The sequence below is a fragment of the Nomascus leucogenys genome, chromosome 18 (genome assembly GCF_006542625.1).
Source record: "Nomascus leucogenys isolate Asia chromosome 18, Asia_NLE_v1, whole genome shotgun sequence".
Classification (NCBI taxonomy): domain Eukaryota; kingdom Metazoa; phylum Chordata; class Mammalia; order Primates; family Hylobatidae; genus Nomascus; species Nomascus leucogenys.
In genome coordinates this window covers 77,147,017-77,175,012 of record NC_044398.1, presented here as the reverse complement: position 1 = coordinate 77,175,012, position 27,996 = coordinate 77,147,017, and the positions used below count along the sequence as shown (strand labels likewise).

General features: G+C 40.6%; 1 protein-coding gene and 1 long non-coding RNA gene across 2 annotated transcripts in view; both read right to left on the bottom strand.

Moving 5' to 3' along the window:
* The window catches only part of MAST4 (microtubule associated serine/threonine kinase family member 4), a 577,822-nt gene that overhangs the window by 183,116 nt on the left and 366,710 nt on the right, over window positions 1-27,996 (bottom strand). The gene's annotated exons all lie outside the window — the stretch shown is intronic.
* Window positions 98-27,996, bottom strand: LOC115831300. The gene is made up of 3 exons (XR_004026823.1): window positions 27,573-27,996; window positions 23,087-23,167; window positions 98-177 (listed from the first exon to the last, which is right to left on the bottom strand). It is a non-coding gene; the product is annotated as an uncharacterized LOC115831300 (long non-coding RNA).

Here is a 27,996-nt window from a genome sequence, read left to right as displayed (position 1 = left end):
CAAAATAAATAAATATATATATATATAAATTTATACATATATTTTTTAATATATATGTCTATATGGAGAGACAGAAAATACTGGAAAGGAAACAATATGAGCTTTGGATATGTTTTATTTAATGTGGTGGCAATTCATCCAAGGGGTGATGTTCTCCCAGCATTTGGACACACAGGGCTAAAAATAAACAGAGAAAAAGACAGAGTGATATGATGCACATTTACAGATTTTCTTTCTAAAATAAAGAGCAAGTATTTCTCTGTGTAAAAACATATGGATCCACACTTTCTACAAAAGTCAAGTCCCGCTTGGGCTCAGTTTCCCTTTCCAGACTCTGCACTTAACACTTCTTCCTTGCCCTTCCCAGCACTGTGCTCCCCAGGGACCTGCCCTGCACTCTGCTCCCGCTGTGACCCTGCCCTGCCCAACAAGGGATTCCTTGTTACCTCCTCTCTTCCTTATAGACAACTTTTCAAACTTCTACATCCTGGTCAAACGGAATTAGACAGAATTAATCTTCTTTCCTCTGGTCTGTTATTATAGTACAGCTGTTTTTGTCTGTTTTCCTTGAGGGAAGGTCATGGGTCACCCATCTTGGTAGCCCAGCCTCTACTGTGGGATCATTATTGGCAATCAGTGTATGTTTACAGGATGAATGAGTAGTTCTACACTGTGCTGTCTACATGTAGGTGACTTGAGTCTTTCTTAGAAGTAGGTGAGATGCAAGGAATCAATGAAGCTCAGGTTTCCCTTGTTGCTATACCACCTGCTGGAGTTTTCACTACTGTGCTAAATACATTGCCATTTTATCTTTTTCTGATTCAACGACATAGGAAGCAGTCCCACATATGAAAGTTATTTTTACCTTCTCTGCCTTTGTTTTGATTCCCTTTCCCACCCCATACACCCTTGTTCCACTTACCCCAAAACCTAATCTTTCCTCTAAGCCCAACCTCGTATCTTACCTACTCCAAAGTCTCTTTCAGCTATACAGACACACACAAGCAGGCTAGAGGTTAAAGGAAAATAAATAGGTAGGTTATAAAATCATTCCAGGCCTACTGCTCAGATGAGGCTGGCACTAAAAATAAACCTGATTTGGTAAAAAAGAAGGGAAAGGCATCAAAAAGGAAAGTTCTTCAGTACCTTTCAAAGATCCAGAACTCCAATTTGCCCAGCAGGAAAATCTAGAGCCCCTCAAGATGCTGGCATGTTAAGGGCCTTTGTCTTTGATCCAACATTTCTTCCAGCACCTGCATTCTACCTTCTACTCACCTACCTCTCCTGAACCCTCCCCAAAATGGTCCTTTAATTCCATGGTCTGTGCACAGATGGGCATAGACCTTTCAGCATCCGACATTCATATCCTCCTAATGGAGGATCAGCAACACTCCACAACAGGAGACCACTCTCCTGTGTGAAACTCCTCCTTCATTCTGCTTCTTTGAAATCACCTGGCTGGTCTTCCTCTTAATCTCTGGCCATGCCTCCTCCAGATCCTCAGCATGACATTTCTTTTTCTTTTTTTTTTTTTTTTTTTTTTTTGAGACGGAGTCTCGCTCTGTCGCCCAGGCTGGAGTGCAGTGGCGCAATCTCGGCTCACTGCAAGCTCCGCCTCCCGGGTTCACGCCATTCTCCTGCCTCAGCCTCTCCGAGTAGCTGGGACTACAGGCGCCCGCCACCACGCCCGGCTAATTTTTTTGTATTTTTTAGTAGAGACGAGGTTTCACTGCGGTCTCCATCTCCTGACCTCGTGATCCGCCCGCCTCGGCCTCCCAAAGTGCTGGGATTACAAGCGTGAGCCACCGCGCCCGACCTTTCAATCTGTAGTGTCTCAGGAATCTGTCCTGAAGCTACTTCTCTCTAGTTCACTTCATCCAGTCCCCTGGCCCTGTACACCACCTACTTTCCTAAAAGTCCCAAATTTACTTCTCCAGACCTAACTTCTCCTTAGAATTCCATACTCCACGTGAGTATGATATAAGGATCTCAAATTCAACACAAACAAAACAAAACTTTTAATTTTCTTCCACGATCCTGCTCCCCGCCCTCTCAAGTCTTCCCCATCTGCGTAAACAGAACCGTGATCTTCTGTTAGTCCAGTGGACAATCTAGGACCCATCCTTGTTTTTGCTGTTTCCTTCAATGACCCCGCCCCGCCCCTATCCTCCAGCTCATCCCTTGGCAAGCCCTACACATTTCCCCTTCAGAATGCAGCCTGAATCCATCTACCTCTCTCCAATTTCACTATTTACCCCTGTAGTCCAAGGCAACATTCTCTCTCATTCTAAGCTACTTTTTGAGCTCAATCCACCCTCTACACAGAAACCAGGGAAACTTTAAAGAGGCATATCACATTATTTTATTACCCTACTTTACAATATCAAGTGTTTTCCATGTATACCTATGTAACAAACCTACACATTCTGCACTTATATCCCGGAACTTAAAATAAAAAAATAAAAATATCAAGTGCTTTCTTTCCATCCTGCTTAAAGCCCAATCTCCTTACTCCAACTTATGACGTCCTGTGGACCTGGCCCTGCCTCTCTGCCCACTCATCCACATGTGTGCCCTGTGCCCACACCACTCTTCTTTAGCTTGCTTCTGCCCTGGGTGGCCTCTTCACTTGGGAGGCTTTTGCTTTGGTTTTCTCATGGCTGTTGCCTTCTGGTCATTTAGTTCCAGCTCACATGCCACTCTTTCAGGAAGAAAGAAGCCATGGACTCCCCTGTTTTACTTCTCTGCAGCTCACCTGTCACTCCTCCAGTGTTTTTCTGGTTTCTGTTACATTTTCTTCTCCCAATCCCTGCACTCCACTGGGATATAAGGTCCATGAGAGCAGAGACTTTCTCTATCCTGTCTGTTACTGTATCCCTAAAGCCTAGAACACAGCCTGGCTGGTGGTAGCTTCTCAAAAACACTTGCTGAAATGAAGACTGTGTGAATGAACACAGTGCCTCCTCTGTGTTACCAATAAACACTGTCAGCCAAAAGATTTTGAGAGGCATAGTCCAGGACTTCTTTCTCTGTCCTCCTCTGTTTGAACTGAACAGTATTTCACTCTGTAAGCTCCACTATCTGAAGTCACAGGTTACATCTTTGTATTCCTTCAGGAGCTCCACCTCTACTAAGGCTTTGTATAAAGTCATAACACTGGCATAAACCCTCTGTTGACACGTCACAACATTACATAATGAAATAACCAAATCACAACATGACATAAGCAAATACCTCTAATCCCTCCCCCTTCCCCTCCTCCTCAGTTTTGAAGAAACTATTTACTAATCATTTCCCCTGTGCCTGGTACTTAATGATCCTCAAACATGGAAAGATTAATGTTAACTTCCCCAATATATAGATGAGGAAACTGGCACTTAGAGATACTACACAAATAGCCCCAAGTCCCTTAAAGCAAGTGTCATGCAAATGGTAGGTTAAAATACCTCAGAGGGAGATCCAGGCATATTGAAATAACCTTCTCTTCGCCATTAAAGCAGAATCCCAAATTCTAGCTTTTATCAAAATCATGAAAATGATCAGCTCCAAAGTCACATGTACAGATTCTGGAACAAAGCTAAGGTATGGCCATCTGTGATCATGGAAAAGCAGCTCCTCAGAAATAAGTGACATTAACTATTGTCTCCAAAACTAAATCTATGCATTGGTTTGACCAGGGATCTCACCCACAAATGCTGCCTAGAGCAGAAACTGACTACTTCTGACATTTCATATCCTCCTAATGAAGAAGGTACATATAGGTATAAAGAGCACAAGAAAAGCTCCATGGCAGCAAAGGGTTGGAACTTGAAACCATGTATCTACCTCCATGAAATGAAGTCAGCTACATAGTCAAGGCAATACTCACCACTTAGCTTCCTAAATAAAAATGCTATATAAATGCTATGTGCTCAGTAAAAGCTATAACTCTCTGATGAATGGGGCAGCATTCCTTGATATCTATTTTAGTGTAATTCAGATTCATATGAAAACTAAATCCGGCTAGACAATGAACCCTGTATAGTTGTGCAAATTAATCACCAGTAAAAGGGCACCACGCTCCAACAGTGGTTGCAGGCTGGCAACCTCCTTCGAACAAATTGCAAATAGGCACTTTAATGAGGGAGAAAATATGAGCTAACATAACTGTAGTCAAATCAGTTCCTACAGGAGGGAAAGCACATTAACTGATGTGCTGATATCCACCGCCAAAATATCAGCTAGGGAGAACAAAAGGCTGTCAAAGCAAGATGCTGTTACTAAGCCAAGACAGCCCAGGGTATGGGCTTAAGCTGCAATATAACATTCTCAAGGGGAACATGAGTTTTGTTTCTAATGTCAGCTCTTTAAGTGCTTTTTATTGATGTCATTTTTTAAGGATGTGCTAGTTCTCCCTGACTACCAACAGGAGATTCTAACAGATTGTCATGGTGGCTTCAGAAATACACACTTTAATAAATAAATACTCTTTTATGACATAATTTTCCTACATAGGCAGGTCATGGTGTCCAGACATACTCAGATCACTCGATATTACGTCTCTAAGTGACCCTCCATGCCAAGTGAGACACTTTACCAAATTGTTATTAGAATCGACTTTAGTCTCCCGAAGTAAGGAAAAATGGAGAAGTTAAAAGAAAGCACACACTCTCAAACCCAGGATGCTCATGGTTCAGAATGGGATAAGGCTGATGACGTAAAAGGAAAAAAGAACATGTCACCTACAGAAAGCTGAGGTGTGCAAGGCCATTATCCAGGAGCAGACCGGATCCTGGTCTTGCCACTTCCTAGTTTGTAAGACTCCGGACAAGTTACTCTCTCTCTGTAAATCCTGATTTCCTCATCTTTAAAATAAGAATAACACCATCAAACAACTCTACCTATTCTACCTATTCCCACAAAATTGAGGCCTCAAATCATTTTATGGCTGCCTCAAGCACAATAAAAAATCATGGGATAAAGTTCAAATAAACAAAGAGTAAGAATGATCTCATTGGGTTTTTATGAGAATCAAATAAGAGTTTGTGTGTGAGAAGTGTCCTCAAATTAGAGAGCACTTAACAATTACTGAGCCAATTGATCTTGGCAGAGACACCGAGTTTTTAAAGCTCCTCCAGAAGCAATACTACTTTACAGCCCTCAGAATCAAAGTGGGTCAGAGCCTCTCTTGAAAAATGAAATCTCAAATTTAAATGGGGCAAAAATAAGCTTGGCCCTAGTCTGCATTCTCTCTCAAAAACCCAGATCTGTTTATAGGGCTATGAAATCCATGTTCTCCAAGAACAACAAACTAAGGATGTTTTTAGAAGCATCTGAAGCTTCTGGCCAATTTCTGACAAAATAAATTCGACGCAACTCTGCCAGTTTCTGAACGCAATTTCCATTGGCAAATCCCTGGCGCAGGTGCTGCCATCCCCACCCCCATTCTTCCATCACCGCAGTAAATACTGCTGATTGATTATACAGTTTTCAGCCACTAAGTCCCAGACAGAGCCTCAGAATCTTTCTCAACACAAAGTTCTGAGTGGATGTGGTTGGAAAGTATCTATTATTAGCCATTCCTAAAGTAGAGAAACGAACAATTGACTGCACAGTCCAATGTCTTTCCAAAACAAATTTCTATTTTGAGCTGATAATTTCCAATAAATAAAAACATTATTAAATAGTTGTATTCATCAAATCAATATATTCAGCTATTCCAGGTAATATTTTGCAAAAAATTCCCACTTGGAGGCTTAAAAATAAGTGATGCCACTCAAAGTCACATGTTTTACTATATTTTGAGGTAAATGGAAAAGGTACAGGGTTACAAACATGACTTTAAAATTTCTATGCCCAAATGATCTCTCCCATACTCCACTGTGCAGAGATTTGGAGTCTCAGTCCAGCACTACTTTTTCTTTAGCATAGTCTTTATTCTTTCACAAGAAAAAAAAAAAAAAAACGTCCTGATCAGCAAACATCCCTGCAGTTCACTTCCTCGGGTAAGAGGGGGTGACTTGTTACTGCCAGTCCTCAGGTTCCTTGCCAGCATCAAAAGCAGAAGGCTCTCTTCTTGACTACCCCAGAATACCTACACTTTCTAGGCCCAGCCGGAGCATTTATTCTAAAACTGAAGATTCCTTGGAAATGATCGAAATTAGGTGGAGAAGAGTGATAACTGAAAGGCAAAGAGAGACACGCTGCATAAACATATCTCTGAGTTCTGGCCCTAGATGAATGAGATCATTGCTGGAAAGCAATATTCTTGCAACAAATACAGAACTTACAACCTTCTTTGTTGAACCATACTAAAAAGGACTCGTTTAAAATATATTTTCACCCTTTCTGATGAATTGAGGTCATCAGCCATTTCATGAAAGATTTCCTGTGAAATTCCACATGAGGACAAGGCACAGAGCTCCAAAACCACACATGGCTTCTCTAGTCAGTAGGATCAATCCTGTTTCCCTTTTAGCTTTGACTGTTAGAAACTAAGTTAAATTCAGACCTCAATTAGTTATCTTACTCAAGTGCCACATAAAAGTATCTCAGAGTTTGAGTTCTTGCTTATCCTTTTTAACTGATTTCATATGTATGTTTCCATTGTAAACTACCTTAAATCCTTTTCAAAGGAGGTGGGTGTAAGTGATGAACACACAGCCAAGTTCACTGAGGCATTGTCATGCATCTAGCATTGTGGCTGCAGCTGGCTCTACTCATCAGGCCATCCTTGACCCTCGGGGGACTTACCTCTGGCCAGATATGTACATCTCAGCCACCGCAAGAGACAGTAAATTTCATCTGCTCCCCCCAGCCCAGCTATTCAGAACTGATAAAACATTTCTTTATATCCAAACAGAATTTTGCATCCAGCAAGTAGCTTGAAGTTAGGAAGGCATATAATCTTCCTCAGATAACTTCTACACACCAAAAATCTTGCAATAATAGTGGTGCCTGACAACGATTTTCCCTTGACAAATTAAAGATGACATCATTCAGAATTGTTCTGCAAAATTTGGTCAGATCCGTAACAACTGTCTGTACTCATATTAGGCATACAGTTCTGAGCTAAATGTATTCTATAAACATGTGAATTACACACTTAATGACTGTGAGCCACGGGGCTAGAAGAGCTCCAATAACCATTGTTTCTCACAAAGTTCAATGACATTTTCTAATAATACATGTAGAGCACCCGCAAGGTGGACAAATTATTGCCTGAAATTTCAGTATCTGGAGTGTGAAAAGGACCTCAAAAGCAAGCTCATTTGGTCTCTTGACGGCTAGTTTGATGTATTAATGACATTCAATTCCAGTAGCCCAATCCTAGTAGTAGAAAGAACAAACAAATGTGTCCCTGCCCCCACAACCAAGGATCATTCTCTAGCTTCTGGGGCATCTCTAGCGGATCTAGAGGGTGAACCCAAATTGGACCTTAAGGCCATTCCGGTGTTTCTCCAAAGCAGAACACCAGGCTTACTCCCTAGTTAACTGAACTCAAGAAATCTCAGTTGCAGGTTGCAGCTGAACATGCTTCCCCAAACTAATGACTATTTTTTTTCTTAGTCCAGACCTAAACCACAGGAACAAGGAGCAAGGTGGATTTTGCTGAGCATCTGCCCCCGCTACTCACAATTTTAAAGAGGACTCGGTGTCTCTGTTGACACCTCCTACACCTTCATCTACATTATATATGAAGTTCCGAACATTCTCCCTGGGGTGCATCTCCAACAGCAGGCTGGACCTTTCTACTTGGCTGCTGTGCCATCATTTTTAGGTTCGATATTACTAACCATAGCTAAAAGTGAAACTGTTATCTTCAAAATGGATTGTTACCCCTGCTTCTATCTGAGATATCACAATTCTCCCAATCTGCGTAAAAAGCCTCCCATCCTTCAGCAGGTCCTGTCAACTCTTCTTTCACAATGCCGTCCATTCTTCCTTCCCCTTCTCAAGCCTGCCTTTCTTCAGCTCTTCATCATTCCTTTTCTGCACATTCCTTCTACTCTATTCAGACCAAGTTTCTCCCATGCAGAAATCTTACTAAGCTACCATGTTATTCTATTTTGCTAGTTAAAAAACCTCCAGACATGTCCTACACTGAAAAAAGAAAACTCAAGACTAGCAGGTGAAACACTATAGTCTATTCCCAATGTTCCTCTTCCACAAAAATCCCTTCTGTCCTCATGCTGACTTTATATAAGCTCTCAGGCAAGCTGGCTTACCCAGCATCCTTGAACATGTCTACATCATACCTTTCACTCCTACCCTTCTGCTCATCCCCAGTGATCTTCCCTCCTCCTTTCCATGTACTTAGCCCCGAATCAACCTTCATAGTCCAGTTTAAATCCTGATCCTAAATTCTCATGGCCTCTGGTTGTACCACTCATGTAGCATTCACAGCTCTGTACATTTTTTCAGGTGTCTAACTTAACTAAATTGTTACTTAAAACTAAAATAAGAACATCTTCTCTTCTTGGTATCCTTCCCACAGCATTAGTACAGCAACCTAATAAAAGTGGGTTATATTTGCTGATACGCCGTAGCTTACAAAAAGTTTTAAGAAGACTTCCTAAAGACTGATTTTAAAACACAGAATAACTAGAATAGGAGCATTTTAGGTCTTTACTTCCTTTAGTAAACCCTACTCTCATTACTACAACTCACCCATCCTTGGATGTACTTAAAAAACTGTAAAATTCAGAAAGTGAAGGGGAGAATAGAGGAGTGCATTTTACTTTACTAGAAAGATTTCTGATTTTAGTTTTTAGTTCTGTGTTAAAGTGACCACAATGATTTCAAAGTATATCTTCTTTCATGTTCATTCATAGTCAAATTAATAAACGTGTGCAAATGTTTAACAAAACAATGCCTCAAAATAAGCAACCAATATAAAAATTTATGTGTGTGATTTTACAGCAACTACTTTAGGCAGCTGATTTTACAATGAAAAAGAAAATCTACTTTGAAGCTTCAAAGAAGCAGAGAATAGAAATAAAAATGCCTTTAGAGATAGGATGATCACTGGGTTCTAGGTTCTGAGTTCGAATCCTGTATAGTTGCCAGCATTTTCTAAGATGTCACTGGAATGCACAAACCTACACACAGAACTGACAAAACAATAAACTACATTTTATGCCAAAGCTTTTCAATTCTGTTTTCACAAAAAACTAACAGAATCAAATGACATTTCATTTATTTCTCTAACTGTAGTCACATAAAATCTTTTTTCCTTTTGGAAAGAAACAACAGCCAATGTAAACCCAAGAGCAGAACTTGATGGGGACCATCAAGGTGAGGAACAGGGACTCATGCCCAAGAAGCTATTATGAGGGATTTATGGGTCTAAACACTGACAATAAACTGAATAAACAAGATCATGCATAGGGGCAGGAGGTATTCCCCCCCCCCCCCCAAGTGTGTACAGCTGCTGTTGTGATCAATAAAATTAAAAAAAAAAAATTAAATGGTCTGAAGTTGCAGTCATTTTCTGCTTTTTCTACTTTCTCAATCAAGAGATCATGTGGGGTGTTCTAAAAATGTCTGATAGCCGGGCGTGATGGCTCACTCCTGTAATCCCAGCAGTTTGGGAGGCTGAGGCGGGTGGATCACCTGAGGTTGGGAGTTAGAGACCTGCCTGACAAACATGGAGAAACACCATCTCTACTAAAAATACAAAATTGGCCAGGTGTGGTGGCGCATGCCTGTAATCCCAGCTACTAGGGAGGCTGGGGCAGGAGAATCATTTGAACCCAGGAGGCGGAAGTTACGGCAAGCTGAGATCGCACCATTGCACTCCAGTCTGGGCAAAAAGAGCGAAACTCTGTCTCAAAAAAAAAAAAGTCTGATAATAGAAAGGATTCCCATATTCATGAAGGTGAGACTTTCTATATCAGCCCTGATGCTGACCCTACACCCCAATGCCACAGAGATCTGTAGCTTGGTTTAAAGCTCTTGGCCTGCCACTCTCTATGTGATGTCTATACAATTTAGTTCCTTTTATATTTCCAATCATCATCAATAGAAAACTACAGATGCAAAGAAGTTGAGGACAGGGGTCAGTGGCTACTAAAAGTGTTAAAAAAGGGTACTTAGTTATCCATATTCTATTTAATCTCAAACTGAGCTCAATAGGAAGCCCACAGGATCAACGCTCCCAGATAGTTTACAAGTCTCATAAAGGTCATGGGTAAAGAATTATAACACATTATAATCATCACACTAAAATCTCCAGATCAACACTGTGGGGATGTTAATTGTCCAGATCTCCCTCCTGAATGCCACAGCCTATGGAATCTCTTCTATCTCCTGGTTCCCAGATGAGCCTGCGAAGACCTGTGCATTAAACACATTGTTCTTTTTTCCAAACTTGTGGGCAGAGGGAGAGCATGAGATTACTGTCTCCATACTTCTGCTATCACACTTCAGTCAAGCTAGTTCCCTTTCTATTTCCCATACAAGTCTGAGAGCTCCCTGAGGGGAGGGATGGAATCCTTTTCAATCTTCATCTCCCCAGTATTGTGCTTGGCTCACAGAAGCAAAATGACTGTTCAGTAAACTAGAGAACAGGAAGGCCCCATCATATATGCAGAGGTGGCGGCAGTGCGGATCAAGAGGCCTGGAGCAGTTCACAGCAGGGCCTGCAGCAGGAGAACTCTGATGGCTGCCAGGAAGAAGGAGTGAGCCCATCTGAGTGCCTTCCAGAAAGGGGTAATGACTCGCAGGGCTGGAACCATCCAGTTCATCCGGTGGCTTTTGCTTGGAGTCTCATGTTAGTGTTACCCACATGTACATGGTACATGCACATGGCAACAGCAGAGGCAACGATCCCATGAGGTAAAGATAAAATGTGCTGTCAACTACATGGCAAGGAATTCTCTTCTCCATGCACAGACAGACACATGGATACAATGCTCAGAGGCATCCAACACCTGCAAGGTTAAACAGCATTTTTTTTTTAGATGGAGTCTAGCTCTGTCACCCAGGCTGGAGTGCAGTGGTGCAATCTTGGCTCACTGCAACCTCATCTGCCCCCTGGGTTCAAGCAATTCTCATGCCTCAGTCTCCCGAGTAGCTGGAATTGCAGGTATGCACCACCAAGCCCAGCTAATTTTTGTATTTTTAGTAGAGAAGGGGGTTTCACCATGTTGGCCAGGCTGGTCTTGAACCCCTGACCTCAGGTGATCCACCTGCTTCGGCCTCCCAAAGTGCTGGGATTACAGGCATGAGCCACCATGCCCGGCCTAAACAGCATTTAAGCAGGGAATACATCCCTGGACTGTGGGAAGCAGGACTGGTCATGTTCTGACTCTCTCAATATTGTTCTCCTTTAAGGATGCCTTTGTGTTTCCACCTTACACACATTTGTCCTTAATCTCTCCAGCCACAGTGGTCTGTCTTTTTTAAACTATCACGATGAGCACTCTGTGAGCACTGACTGGTTCTAGTCACTAGGAGGAGGCAGGGGGCCACAGTGAAAGGCACACTGGGCTCAGAGTTGGAAAAGCTGGTTTAAGTCACTGGGCTCCCTCACCCCTGGGCTTCTTATTCTGCAACATGAATGCAAAAGTGCCCACCACACTGCCCTCACTTTGTCATTTCGGGGTCCCAGGAAAAACAAGAGAAAGCAGTTTAACATTGCATTTGTTTCCTGCAGCAGCTGTAACAAATGACAACAAACTTATTGGCTTAAAACAATAGAGATATATTCTCCCAGTCTGGAGGCCAGAAATCTGAAATCAGTGTCAAAGGGCCGAAATCAAGGTGTCAATAGGCCAGGCTCACTGTGAGGCTCTCAGGGAGAATCTGCTCCTTGCATCTTCTGGCTTCTCTGTGGGCCAAATCTCCCTCGGCCTCTCTTACGAGGACACTTACGATTGAATTTAGGAACTATTGAGATAATCCAGGATAATCCCCCCATCTCAAAATCCTTAAATTAATCACATCTGTAAAGACTCCTTTTTTCCTAAGTAAGGTAATGTTTACAGGTTTCAGAGGTTAGAACCTGATATCTTTGGGGCCACCATTCAGCCCATGACATACATCAGCTATATTAAGTGTTAATGCACAATTCCCACCCCATACTCTTAATTCTTATCATCTCAGCTAGAATAGAAATTCTCTGAAGATAAGAAACTCTTATACTTTGCAAATCCCATGAAAGCTTTCAAGGTATTATGTACAGAACAAATAGTTATTTTTTTCCATTTAGAAAATAAAACCCTTACTCTACTCAATTTTTAGTTGCCAGCATTAGATTCCATGGTAAAAAGTTCTAACATAGTCAAGTGTTTCATTTTTTATTTCTAAAATGGCCAAACCTTCTGTTCAGAGAAGCTGGAGAAGAAGGAAATGCATCATAAAATGTTTCCACTGTCCGTGACAAGTGCCTTGCAGTGAGTGTCATTTGTAACGTGTTGTTAGTAATACTTCCGAATACTACCAGAACCCAAAGGCAGGAAAACTACTGGAAGCAAAATTGCAATGAACTCCAGACAAACATCTATAAACCCCTTGCAGTCCATCTGATTCATCTCAGTGTCATGAAATAGAAAAGCAGTGGCAGCTCATCTGGAAAAGCTTGATGTAGGCTCAAGGTGGGGATAAATTCATTCATTCATTCATTTCTATAACAAGTAGTTGTTGAGGTCACATTATATGCCATATACTAGGGACTCGATGATAACCAAAATAGGCAAATCCCTTGTAATTTGTAGGTTTCATGCTAGTTGGGTAGGATAAATAACAAACAAATAAATAAATGTTATATATCAGGTGAGATATTCACTATAAGAAATATCATGAAGCAGTCCAAAAGGTGGTGGTGGTGCTCTCATAGAGTGGCCGGGGAAGGCCTTTGATACAGTAACATTTAGTACAGACGCTAAGGAAGTGAAGGAGAGTGCCATTCAGGTATCATTTCAGTGTTCCTTTAGCTGTTCTGGACACCTAGAACATCTTGTGCCAGAAGGTGAGGAGATGCTCAAAGATTAATTGCATCATGTTAAAAGGACCCAGAGGCCAGCTTAAAAGGCTTCCGCTTCCCACTGATGAATTTTAGGACAACTTGACCAACAAAAAGAGGAATGCTGGTTATAGATTATTATACATCAAATATATATTTGTCTTCCATTTTATTCTATAGAAAAATGCATGAGTCATTCTTCCTAAAAATGAAGGGAGAGAAAGGAGGGAATATTCTTCAACGAAGAACACCAATTAATAGAAATTAAAAAACTGTGACAAACAGCTAGGTGATAAATGATTTGAGGAAGGTCATCAATGAATGCAAAAACCACTGGGTGAAATCTTTTTGGGAAGAGTATATTCATATGGACTAAAAATTTTACCCCAGAGATTACTAAGGTAAAGGCATAATCACCATAAAGGGAAAATCTGGCAGACACCAGCTTTTGGACTTCCTGGTGTGATGCTATGAGGAGGACATCATCACCTGTTCTTGGCAAATATGTTTAACCTGAATCTAAAGATGACAAAGCCATCAGACAAACTGAAATTGTGGGATATTCAACAGAAAAGTTGTCTAGTACTGAGGGAAGAAGAAAGACAGTATAACTTTCTAAATTGAAGGAGATTAAAGAAAGAGATACAACAACTCAATGGAACATATGATCTTTAACTGGATTCTGACATAAAAAAAAAAACTTTTACAGGCACATTTTTTGAAACAACAGGAGAAAGGTGACATAGCCTATATAATAATGTTCAATTTTAAGGCCATAATAATAATATAGTTATATAGGAGAATATACTTATTCTTAAGAGATACATGCTTAAGTATTTAGGGGTGAAGTGTCTGAATGTCTGCAAATTACTCTCAAATGATCCAGGAGAAAAATTGTTTAAATACATCCAGGGGCTAAGAGAGAAGGAAGGGGAAAAAGGGCAAATGTGGCAAGTGTTGACTGGTGCATCAAGATGAACATGGTCGTACAATTTTTTCAACTCTTTAAAAACAGGTTTGGGATTTAAAAAAGAAAGTTGAAGGGGTAGGAAGAGAGTATTTTAGAAACAGGGAATAATCAGCCCTGACACAGGAACACGCTTGAAGTGCTCAAGAAAAGGCAGAGTCCAATGAGGCTAGAGGGAGTGAGTGAGACACGGCAGGAAGCCGGATCATGGAAGACAGTGGGCATCCACTGGAAGGTTCTGAGCAGGAGCAGCTCACACTCCCCAAAAATCACTCTGAGAGCTGGATGGAGAATGATCATAGGAGGGCAAAGGTTGAAATAAAGCAGGAAGACATGCTAGGAGGCTGCTACTACACAAATCTAGGGATAAATGGCAGCGGCTCAGACTAAGGTGGGATAGGAGAGGCAGTCAGCATCGCATATTGCGAAGGCAGAATCAACAGGACTTCCTAGTGGATGATGCGCACGTGCCCCCAAATCCACACGTGTGCACACTGCAAAGATTATTAAAAGGGAAGAATTACAGACGGCTTTTGACTCAGAGCTTGATTAAAGTTGAGCCAAACTTGTATTTTATATAAAGAGGAGAGAAAAAAGCAATACCACTGTGAGAAAATAAATGTTCTTCTCAATGTGGGGTATCTCCATAATGTTTTATTAACTGGAGCCAGTAATGATTCAGCTAAGCAAATTGTCAGAGAAATAAGTAGAAAAGCCTAAGAATCCATGAAATTTAGCTCATCTCCTTTTCACCCGAGACCATTAGTACAGATCTCCCAGTTTCATAATACCTCATCATTCACTATCGCTTCAATTAGAATATGCAACATCCTTGATACAAAGGTCAGGTTCTGTAGTTCATTTTGAATGCTGGGTTGCAAGAACGATATGACACTAACAATAACAAAACAGAACACTCTTCTTGGAACATTTCACATACATTACCTAATTAATTCTTACACCACCTCCAAGAGGCATTATTATCTATGTTACTGCTGGAGAAACTTGACATTTTTTTAACGTTTTCGCATTTGTATTACTCCTTTTACTGAGGCATGTCTGAATTTCACATTATCATCACCATCTTATGCTTTCCAAGAACATCACAACTTAATTCTCGTATCAACAGGGTGGGTGTTAATGGCTGTATCCTTATTTTAAATGTTGGAAATAGGATTTTTAAAATGATGTGAAATGTCTTTTTCTCTTGTCACAAAGAAATGCCTTAACAAAATGGAACATAGGACATAACTTTCCCCCAACACACACATGCACATGCACACAGCAAAGTAAGTTTTTATTCACCCCAAGAAGATCTACTAAAAAAGATAACTGTTAAGCCTCCATAGGATAATTTCAATATATTCAAAAACCAAAATTTAAAAAGTTACTTAAGTAAAGTAGTCACAATATTTGGCCCAGAAAAGACTACACACTAATGAATCATCTTGAGCTATGAGGTCCAAAGAAACGTTTAAGAGTGGATGGTATCAAGAAAGTGTCCGGGCTCCTTGCAAATGGGGTGGGGAATATCCTTACTCAGGCCTGAAGAGGCTGGTCTCCTAAAAGGGCTCCCAGAGCCCTCTGAATAACACAGCAATGGTGAGAACACTGTCACCCCCAGGGAAGTAGCAGGGTGGCCCAGGCTGAGGGAACAAGGCACAGGCTGCTCAGACTGGAGTTGCTGCGGCCCATGGCCTGATTTCCAAAGCAAACCCAATTTAACCTTTTTTTGCATCACCTAGGCTCTGTCCAATACAAAATTTTAAAAAAGTAATATCGGGCTTCACAAGTCAAAACATGCTCCTCATACCCATGAATGCACTCTTAACAGAGGACTAAAACATCTAGGGAACCAAGCAAGCTCCAGACACAGTAACAAATCCACCTGCCAGTAAATGGAATTTGACACCGTGAATGCAAATGAAAATGACCACAAATTGAAGTCCCGAAGAAATAGAGGCACAGGCTCTCCAGCCAGATGCCTGAGCTTGAACCAGACCAGGTCACTTTCTAGACATTGGTCTGTTGGTCAAACCTGGAGGTTTTGAAAGTGAAAGGGGAGTGCTTTTGAGCATCACACTGGAAAAAAAGACATACATCAATCCATATCTGGGCAAACTGAGATGTGTGGGCTCCACAGATAAATCTGTCTCTGTGCCTTAGTTTTCACATCTGTAAAATGAAGACAGTACCTGCCTCCCAGCCACAGGGTGAAAACTGTGTGAGTTAACATATGTGCAGCACTAAGAACAGTGCCAGGCATGTAGCAAGCTCCCATCAATGCTGGACAGTAAGCCGCTGCACATGCAAATATCTAGCTTAGTAATTTGGGCCTTTAACTCAAGTCAGTAGACAAAACAGAAAAGTTAATGTGAAAAGGTGAGTGCATAGAGAAAAAACACAAATCATCATGACAAACAACATGGCCCTGGAATGGCTGTCTGGGCCTGGAACATGTAGGTGTCTACACACGGATGAGTGAAGGCGCTGCAGGGACTCAGCTGTGCCAGGACCCCACGGACCTGAAAGCTCTGCTTGCCATCTGACCTCACAAGACTTCATCCCCTAGGTTCTGCAAGTTTATAGCAGATGAGCTTATAATATCCATTTTAAAAATACTGTATTTCAGAAAAATCAAAGGAAACAACCTTTCTGCGGTAAGTTTATTATGCTTGCCCTTCCCCATTACTGCTACCCACTTGAAGTCTCCTACCCCACCCTGTCCTCCTCTGGAGCCCCGCACACACATCCTCTTTCTTACTAAGCAAGGGAAGCCTCCAGGTGGTGGCACTGGCAGAAACCAGCAAGGGTGGGGTGGAGGGAAGTGCTAAGTGGCCTGTCTACACCACCCCAGTGACAGCTGAGACTGGCAACCTTCCTCATCTCTCCCCAGCCCCACACCCACAGGGCTGGCACTGTGTTCATAATCAAGCTGATCTCTGCTTGGCTGAGCCATTCCTAAGAGTGCCTGCATGACACAGATTCGATCCTATATGACAATTCAGAAATAAAATTCCGGGAATTCATTAAACCATCACATTCACAAAAGCACAGGAACTGGTGTCTGTAGAGTACAAAGAAATTACCATCTGGTACAAGCATCTTGAGATTTTTTCAATGTTCTCCACAAAGTGAAAGGGGGAAAAATAGAATAAAAAAGACAAATGGGCCCTCTCATCCTAAAAAGCGAAAGAAACTAAAAGGGTTTAGTGGTTTAGCCGTCAGGTGACTTTCCCAGTCTTACAGGTTCCCTGTGAAAAGGAGACACAAATCACAACATATTGCCATGTGTTTGGTAAATGCCTATGATGTCTGTCCCTCACCATGGCAACAAGTGAAGTGAGGGGGATTCAGACAGCCATGGATACCCAGTAACCTTTCCAAGCAGCAACAGGACAAACAGGCCAGCTCTTGGCAAAATGGGACTAGGTGAGAATTATGCTGGATGCCTCCCTGTTAAGGTGCTGTCTACCTTTCCTGCCCATCACTCTTAGGACCACCATATGCTCCATTCTTGTTCACAAAAAGTTATTGCACTAAAAACCTATAAGCTACAGTTCTTACATTGCCAACGAGGTAGGGGATTCATAGATAAAGACAATGAGCATCCAAGAATTTTAACACTTGCCCAAGGTCACAAAGCTTATATGTGGTGAGGTCTGTGACCAAGACTCAGGCACTATGACTCCTAGTCTGTGGAGTCTCAAACTCAAGTGTCTCCAGGGCCCGTCAGGTACCGTGAATGAAGCCAGCTAGGTGGGGTCTATGCTGAAATGGAGAACAGCAGCTTTAAAAGGTGCCGCAGGGACCCAGCCACAGACAGAATGCGGCTGCAAAGGAACACAGACTCACTGAAGGGCTTTGGGTTTTTAAAAGCAGCCCCCAATTCACAATTCTCTTATTGCTTCAAAGCACATTTAATGACAACCAAATAATTTATTTAGTACCTAATTATTTAGTACCACATTATGCTACACGGGCTAGGGAGACAGCAGTATGTAAGATAGACAGGCCTTGCCCTCCAGAGCTTACATTCTACTGTTCTTCCTTAGAGTGACTTATCCTCTTCCGTGTGTGATCTGCCATGACTTCTCTATCATTTTCTCTGTCCCTCACCATAGCCAGGCATATCTGTTAATATAAGCTGGGGTCTAATTTTAATTAACAATGACTTTCTACTTTGTCCTAGATAATTGATATCTACTCAGTTTTTACATTTTGATGGCTATAACTTACTATTTATAGAAGAATAAAAAATAAGCCCTTTCTCTCAAGGTGCCAGCACTGCTCTGAAAACATACCTACAACTCAATCTCATGTTTAAGCACAGGTGAAAATATCAGAACAGGCTTGAGTCCCAGGGAATAACACATTCATTCATTAAATCAATACATACTTACGGAGCCTCTCCTATGTATGTCAGGAACTATTTTAGGTTTTGTGGATACATGTGTGAAAAAGTAGACAAAAATGGCTGTCCTTGTGGAGTTGATAGCACAGTGTTAATATTCTTCTCTGGAAGTAGTACTATATCCTACCAGCAACATGGCATGTGTGTTTGCAGTCATAGCTGAAACGGAGAGAGAGATTTGGGAGATGGAAGGAGAAGAAACAGCATACCTTCTCTACTGCCAACACTGGCACAGCTGACTGTGTGTTTACCACTCCGAGACTCCAGAAACCAAAGGGAGATGCAAAGAAAAATATGGAAGAAGTAAAATACAAGGAACACAGGACATGCAGCCAGCAGGTTCTCGAGTGGTTATCATCCAGGGAGATGTTGAGGAATGAAGCAGAAGTACAAAAGAACATCACTATGGCATAACAGAAACTTGGCCACTGAGTGATGGTGTTCCAGCCTACAGCTACTTACTGGGTCCCTATTGATGGCAAGGCATGCTCAGCGCCAAGAAAGACACTGAGAATGTGAAATGAGATCGCTTCTTCTGGAATCTTGCTATCTAATCACAGTCCAGATTAGGAGCTGGCACAAGTCACATCTATATTACTCAGGAGGCACTGATGTCACCATTATACAAACAGCTCCTAAGTGGTAGCCAATTTATTAAGTACTGGGGGTCATGACAAATTCTGAGTGGTTATGGTTGCCTCAGAAGGAGGAAAGCAAAGTTATACATAAATTCCACTTAAGGTCTTGAAGATGCTCTGTTACACTGGTAACTAATAAACTGATATTTAGGGCTGTATATATATATATATATATATATATATTTAGTTTATAGACAAAGTGTGTATTTTGCCTATTTCTCCAGCCCTGATGGAAGATTTTTTCTTTTTTTTTGTTTTTAAGGAGTGTGAGATTTTCAAGATGGAAGGGCTTTTGAGAATAATGTAGTCCAATCCTCTGCTCAGTACAGGAATACAATCAGCATCTTTCCAGCTCACTAGGTGCCTGGCCTTCCTGATGGTCTGATGAGGCAGCCCATTAAAAGTTCAGAAAGCTTCCTTAGAAAATTCTTTCCTTCACACTGAGCCCAAATTTGTCCTACCATAACCTCCATATGGCAGGGCAAGGTCTTATTACCCAGACATACTAAACAAAACGTAAGTCCTATTTAGCAACTGAGCTGTCCTGGAAGCTGCAGATGTCTTATTTCTGGCCAACCTTCAGGAAGCCTGGCCTGGAGAAGCCCCTGGAGTTCCACTGGAGATGGAGAGCTGACTCATGTCTCTGCACAGCCTGCCTCCAGGGTTTTACTATGAAAAGAATAGAATCTTCCATTGCCATATTTAGAAACTCTGTGTGTCAGCACCTCAAAAGGGCACAGACACTGTGATACTCACCACCACCACTCTGTCCTAGACCTTCAAGCCCCATTCATGAAAAAGGAATAAAGAACAAATCTGACCCATCACAATCAACGGTAGGAAAACAAAATCTGTGCAGGGATACAACACATGCTTTTGTTGTGGTAATAGCATGAACATATTTGGAGTCTTGCAATTTATAATATTAGACCATCATTTTGGGGCACACTATCAGAGATACCCAATTCCAAGCTGCCAACCAGATATCTCTACCTAGAACTTTCTCACTATGTTTATGACCAGACTCATCATTACAACATTTTCCTCCCTCCCCAACTCTGTTTTTTTGGGTTCAAGTCATTAATGCTACAAATCGCAGTGTAAGTAAGTCATTCATTGAAAATTATTTACTGAACACCTGCTATGGGGCACCTTTATTTCATCAACTTCTACAACAAAGATTGCTAACTACTTAACCAAACTTATTTCCTACTTTTCCTGGACACCAGCAAGCCATATTTCCCAGGCTTCCCTATTGTTAGATACAGTCAGAATACCACATTCTAGGCCATGAAATGTGAATGGAAGTGATGTGTGCCACCTTCAGCTCTGTCAGTGCACCATCCTCCATGCTCTTTCCCTTTCCACCAGCTAAATGTTGATGCCCAAGGCATCCTTGAAGGCCACCGGTTAAAGATCCCCCTGGATCCCTTAATGACTCCATGGAGCAGATCCTCCCGCAAACCCTTCATCTATGAGTGAACAATGCAATTCCATTGTATTTGAGCCATTGTATGTTTATTTGGTGGTTGGTATATTAGCAGCACTGTAACTAATACAACTTCTATTTCTTATTCACTCATTTATTCATTCTTTAATAAGCATTTTTTTCAAACAGTACATTCCATATACAGAGTGAGGCACCGGGGAAATAAAAATGACTAAAGAAGGTCACAAGGTCTACCTAAACCAGATAATTAAAACTCAATATAAATGATCTCAGAGCAACATGTGTATGTCTTAAGTTAGTCACAGCGGAAAGATTTGAGACTTTGTTTTGTGTCCTAGGCTACTATTTAATGTCTATATGTGTTCGCATTTTCATCTGTAAACAAAGGCAGTATTCATTTCTGTCTTGCGTAATGTTGGGTGGATTAAATGGAATGAAACCACGTATATAAAACCAGTTGGCCAACTATAAAGAACTTTGCAAATTTTAATTTAGTTTATTGCAATTGTCCTAATCCCAGACCTGTTACTCATTATATATTGTACTAGCATCCTCACTGGCGTTTCTGCCTAAAATACAATCTATTCTTAATATTGATAGGGTACGTTTCCTCAGTTTGAACTCAGATTGGTCATTTACTTATTCAAAACATCTTCTGACTCCTGAACACTTACAAAATGAAAATGGAACTTTTTAGCTTTAGTATTCAAGGCCTTACATAGCATGCATGCCCCCAAATTAATTTTCAAGTTTATATCAATCTCTATACAGTTCCAAATTTTTCTTCTATTTCACCTATCCTATGTCCTAGTGACACACATTATTTCTACCATACACTATGCTTTCTTACATCCTAGATTTTTTTTCTCTGTCTGATTTTATCCTTCACCACCACCCCCCCGCCCCCACCAATCCCTCCTCACTGAACCTCCAAGATTTTTCAAGGTCCAGCTCAAATGCAACCAGTTCCCTAAAACTTTTTCCCCAAAACACTCTTCAGAACCTCATCCTCCTCTGCACGACCTTAGCACTGAATCTAATTCTCTTCTGCTAATGATGGCATCTTCATATATAGCCTATTGCCTCTAGGAAGAATAAAGAAAAGGAAATACGAGTATTTAATGAAAACATATTACACTAAAGAAAAAAAGTTCAGGACACAGTTCAATTTCTTGCAGTTGGATAACCAAAATGGACACATTAGAAGAGCAAAGGAATTCTCCAGATAGGGGGAAAAAAAATTACTCTTATGTTTTAGGATCTATTAAATTCAAGAGGATGCTGTATAAAAGCTATTACACAAAACTCTCATGTTGAAAGTCACTTGTACAATAATAAATATAATCCCATTAGCAAGAGTAGAACTAAAGTTCCAAGTCATTAATTTGTTTCCCTAGTCAATTATTCTTTGCAGATTTCAGTTCAGCCTTACTTTAGAAATATGAAAGAAACAAATTTGTTAAATTGTCCCACTGATATCATCTAAAGCTTGTAAATTGATATTTTTAAGGAAGTGGCCATAAGTGGCAAATTCGTCATTCATTTACATTTATGAAATAAAAAGTATTCATAAAAAAATTTAAGTTGCCCTTTGCATCAACGGATAATTTGATTCTACTTTCTTCCGTAGGATTTTTTTTTTTTTTTTCTTTTTGAAACAGAGAGTCTCACTCTTTTGCCCAGGCTGGAGTACAGTGGCCACATCTCTGCTCACTGCAAGCTCCGGCTCCCGGGTTCACACCATTCTCCTGCCTCAGCCTCCCATGGGGTAGCTGGGACTAAGGCGCCCGACACCACTCCCAGCTAATTTTTTGTATGTTTAATAGAGAAGGAGTTTCACCATGTTAGCCAGGATGGTCTCGATCTCCTGACCTCGTGATCCGCCCGCCTCGATCTCCCAAAGTGCTGGGATTACAGGCGTGAGCCACGGCGCCCAGCCCCACAGGATTAGGATTTTTAAAAAGGGGAAAGGGATGCTGGGTACTCTATGTGTGTCTTCCGATTAGACACAGGAAGATTCACTATATCCATAAATAGTGAATTCATGAAAAGTCTATTAGAATATACATACTATAGATACTATAGTAGCAGTATTTTCTATCATGTATTCTTATAACAAACTATGCTAAAATGTAAGAGTTCCCTGGGGATATTTCTCTAACAAAGAGAGAAGAGTGAATATAATCAGCCTATGAGTGAGGGGGTAGGAGTATATACCTTGGAGTTCTAAAAAATGATTTAAAAAATATTAAGCCTTTTGACAATTTAAATACATTATCCTGTAAATAATAGGGTATAAAACAGTTTGAGGCAACAGGTATTATAATACTCTCATAGGAATTAGGAAATGTTTTCTAGAAACTAATAAATTATATCTTTATATTGATCAAAACTTACAGAATTCAGTGCAGATCATTTCCTAAGAAAGCAAAATAAAAAGCTGTCATATACACACACACATTGAACAACGAGTCAAGAGACAGCAAGTGAAATATGAGTAAATATGCTAAATAGAGTAAGTGATCAAGTAAGTCACCAAGTAAACAATTCAACCAGTTTCCTCACCCTGTGTATTGTGGATTGCAGAGTCTGAAGTAATCAAATGCTGGTGGTGGGAAATGGGGCAACAGAAAGACAAAGCAGCCCTGGGCAGGCCCTGGAGCATGCTTACCTCCAAAAGTGAAAGGCCAAGAGAGGACTACAAGGACTGCCTGGGCTGGATGGGGTTGGACTCAGGCTCCTGGGAGTGAGACTGAAAGTTAAAATAATGTCATTCCAAGTGGGAGAATTGATTGCAGTAAAAATAGCATAGCTCAGTTAAGGGACTGTGTTCCCTTTAGGCCAGAATCACTATGGCAAGCTTATCAACACCACTAGGTAATCATCTAATCACTTGCCCTTTTCAGCTCTAAAATACAGAACAAGTAAAATGCTTCCTGCTGAAATTTACATTTTAAAAACTACAGCTGCCATTTTTATTTGAGCCTTTTCTTTGTCACAAAGCAACTTGGCAGATATCTTTGACATGTGATTTTTGCATCAAAGAAAATCCAGTGCCATTTTATATTGAGTATATTTTATTCTAGATTAAGAAGACAATGCAAATAAAAATTTAGGTGAAATATAGTAGTTTTTAAAAAGCAAAGCAACTCCACATAGGAAGATACGTTTTTAAGCACTTTTGCAAGGAAAAACAAGTCTTCCTTATAGCAAAGACCCAATATTTTATCTAATCCTCAGGGGCAATGATAAAAAGTGTTCCTATGCGTATATTCAAAATAAATAATTTCAAAAATTATTACATGTAGTTATACATTATTTTACCTTCCAGAGAGGTCTTCTCAAATCCAACTGCCAACGAACCATTATAATCCCTGCCACCCCCACTCCCCACCCACCCATCCAAACCACCACGATTATTCCAGCCAATTCTCAAATATTCATCACAGTGTGGTTGGAATAGAGTTCATTTATCTTTTTTTCTTTCTGGCCTCATGTCTCTATTTTTAGGGAGATAAAACTTAAATTAGATACAGTATAACAATTTAACCAATAGATCTAATAGATCTATTAAAGCATGAAGTTGATGCTAGTCAGTTACCAACTATTTTTACATGGCAAAATCAAAGTAAAAATTAGCTAAGTATTCTGTAGGTATTCTGGCCCCAACTCTAAGACTGAAGTGAGCAATAGAAACTCCTGCTATAGTGCAATGAGTTTCTTTCCTTTCCTTTTTTTTTTTTTCTGTTGTTCTTTCTGAGACAAGGTCTCACTCTAGTCACCCAGGCTGGAGTGTAGCGGCTTACTGCAGCCTCCACCTCCTGGGCTCAAAGTGATCCCCCCACCTTGGCCTCCCAAGTAGCCAGGACTATAAGCACACACAACCATACCTGGCTAATTTTTGTATTTTTTTGTAGAGATGGGGTTTCCCCATGTTGCTCAGCCTGATCTCAAACTCCTGGGCTCAAGTGATTCTCCCGCTTCAGCCTCTCGAAGTGCTGGGATTATAGGCGTAAGCCACTGTGGCTGCCTTTTTCCTTTTTTAGAGATGGGGTCTCGATATGCCTCCCAGGCCGAACTTGCACTGCTGGGCTCAAGAGAGCTTTCCATCTCAGCCTCCCGAGTAGCAAGAACTATAGGCACGCACCACCGTGCCTGGCTAGTGCAGAGAGTTTCTTAAAGAATGTTATTTTGCCTCTCTGCTGGACGATGTCTCTACACTGTATCATGTTTTCCTCTCTCAGAGAATGAGGTCTTGAAACAGAGCTGCGTTTTGGTTGATTCAAGCTGGTTGTGCTCTTCATTGGCACAGAGGGTTGGCAATGATGGCTAAAGTCAGATGTGGGCTTACTATGGTTTGCAAATTCTAAATGCCATCCTTGTCTCCCATTATATGGATAATTGAGACTTGGCTGTATTTGTCTTAAACTAAAATATAAAATTATTGTTCAAATGCTCTAATTTAAAAAATATAATGTTTCAACAGAGTAAAGTTTTATATCTTCTAAGACCATTCTCTGATCTGGTACCAGCACTTGTAATTAGTAAGGAATTATCTTCCTTATACACTCAGAGCATATTCAAAAGCTGCTGCTCTTCAACATGCTGTACTCTAACTTAACAGCTCATTGGAAAGCTCTCAGGAATGTCCCCTGATATGTCCGTCATTTTGTCTAAGTACAGTCTTATCTATTCCTTCCGGTCCTAAAATCGGCATGCATAGGCACTAACGCCGCTCCCCGTCTCCATGCGGAAACACACATGATGAGTGCTATGAAGTGTCTAAGTACCCAATTCTATACTTCACAATGAAAAAAGAAAAAACAAATCTACCTTTCTCAGAAACTGGAAAGCCAGGCATAGGCTATTCAGGCATCATAAATTTCTGTATAAATTAACAACTTATTAATTTCTGAAATATATATTTGATGTCTCACACCTAAGATTTCAATATCTGAAACAGGAATCAGAAACTGCCCTGTGTTTATTGATAAATCCAATGGAAAATTCTAGATTGCATCTACAGAGCATAAAATAGGCTCATATAATACTCCACAGCTGCAGTGCTTATGGAATAAACTCTTCTGAAAGAAAAACAGTAATGTCTCATGAACAAACATTCAAAAGCTGCTCTACACATTTGCTGTGTGAGTTAAGACTGTAAAATTCCCAAATAAATTTATATACATTAAATCTGCTTTTAATAGAATCAGTGATAAGACTTTCCATTATAGCATTCCTCTGCAGTGGCTAGAAGTTGAATTTACTCAAAGACTGCAGAATTAGCTTTCTCCATGAGTGAATGTAAAGTTAGCTAAGTCTATTTTAGAGTAATTTTGCATTTCAAGGTAAACAAAATGTTCAAAGTAAATCACATACTAATACTACAATGATATGAAGAGTGATTCTCTATTCCACTCTCACGCTCCCTAGGCAAACAGAATTATCTATTTTAAATGCACAGTAATATTTACCAAGATAAGAGGATAGAAGGAGGGGGCGTGGCCTGATACCAAAACAACATCCAAAGATCCCTTGTGTTTAGCTGACTGTTATGTCCTGTGTCGACGCTGGCAAGGTCATAAAACTCGTGGCATAATTCAGTCCTTCTAATCACAAAATGGAATGTTTGATACAACTGAGTTCATATTTTTAAAAAGTTACTTTGAAGTGTCTCCTCTTAATGTAGACAAGATTGAAAAAAGAAAGAAAAAAAGTAAAGGAAGAAGAGGAAAGAAAGAAAAAGCCTAACGTGAAATGATATCTACTAAGTCCAAAGAAAACAACCAGGAAACAGCACAACAAAAAACAGAGGCAAAAGCAAAGCTGGAGGTTAATGCCTCTGGGTTTTAAACATAGAGCTATGGCTTAGTTATGCATTTCCAGCTAGAGAGAGGAGGGTTAAGTAGAAGAATGAGTGCATGCCACTAAAATATTCCACACAGATGGTGAGAGTTGAATGTTAGGGTGGGGGTGGAGATGGGAGAAATGTTAGGGCAATGGGTAAATACTATTCGTACCTCTAATATGAAGAATGTCACAGCTAGCAAGAAGGTTGTGAGAGCCTTCTAACTTTTTGTAAGTGAGCCCCTCGTTAGTATAAAATCAGGGCACAATTTTAGAGCAAAGACTGATTAGAAAAGTATTCACTTCAAAATGTCATGCTTTTATTAATTAAGGAAATAATTTCTCTTGTATGATGCATCTACAAAATTCAAGAGGAATAATAAATCCTCAGAACCAAGCACAGTTCTCATCCTGCAGTCTCTTTCTGGAGACAGTCCTGTATGAGATTATTGGGACTATACAGATTTCACTAAAATGTAATTTTATATCTGTGCTGTAAGTTAGAAAAAGGGATATTTATATTTGTCTACCGGATTTATATTTTGCTGTTTATTATTTTAACTGTGACAGCACAGACTAACTCACAGCTTCTGCATCTTTGACTAACAGATTTAAAATAAAAATTTGCTGACACTTCCTGCATCACAGATGTCTAACTTCTGCGCCACAAATTAGATGTGGACATGTTCACGTAGCTACATCACATCAGAAGGCAGTCAGATGAGTTAATGGGTTAAAAAAAAAAAGCAGCTAAGCAAACACACAGCTCAACTAGGTAAACACATTGCATGCAGTGGCTGGAGATTCTGCAGAGAGGATTCTAAATGTACCACAGTTCATTAATATTCTGTTGCACAGATAAAACATGGATCACATCTAATGAACGTCACAAATAACCCTTCTCTTGCACTCTAATCCATTGTAATGTCTTCTATTATTCAATGCAGACAGAGGCCTTTCTTTAGAAAAAGGCAACATAGGGATAAACAGTAAGAGAGAAGGAGAAAAAGACAGATACACCATGGCCTACTGATACATTCTTTCACAATGAGCTGTTAAGATGTTTCCAGAACTGGGGTTTAGTAACTTTAAATATGCAGCAATGCTTTTCCTCTGACTGCAATGCAAAATGCTGGTCTGGGTGTCCACATTAGCTGAAACCAAATGCCATGCATTTAAGACATGTTCCTCCACCTCACACTGCAGTGCTCTGAGGCTGTCAGTACAAACAAATGCTAAATAGCTATTGGTCGCCGGAAAGCGAGTGCCATGCAGAAAGCATTAAAATATTAAAGACAGACAATACTTACTCCAAGGTCAGCCCCGGAATCTGTAGCCTTTCCCGCTGGGCTTTCATGGTTGTTATATGTTAGCACACTCTATTGTAACCATGACACACACTCCCTGCCAGCGTCCCGGTGATGACAGAGAGCCAAACCGAACCTCTCTAAAGGACTGGACTAACACTCTCTCGAGGGGGAGGGGGAGGCTGCAAGTTTGGGTCCTTCCACCTCTAGCCGTAATCAAGAGATGTCAGCTGCTTTCCTCAGGTTAACGGCAGTGCACACTGCACTGATTTTGTTAAAGGAACGAGGCTTGCAGCTCTGCATATCAAGTAATTGGTTTCTGATTTTTTTTTTTTTTTTAAGAAAGTCGCTCTACTCACAGACCCACTTTTCACTTCAGTGAAATGAAAAGTCCTTTTCACCCTGCAGACTGGGGCAAAAAAATAAA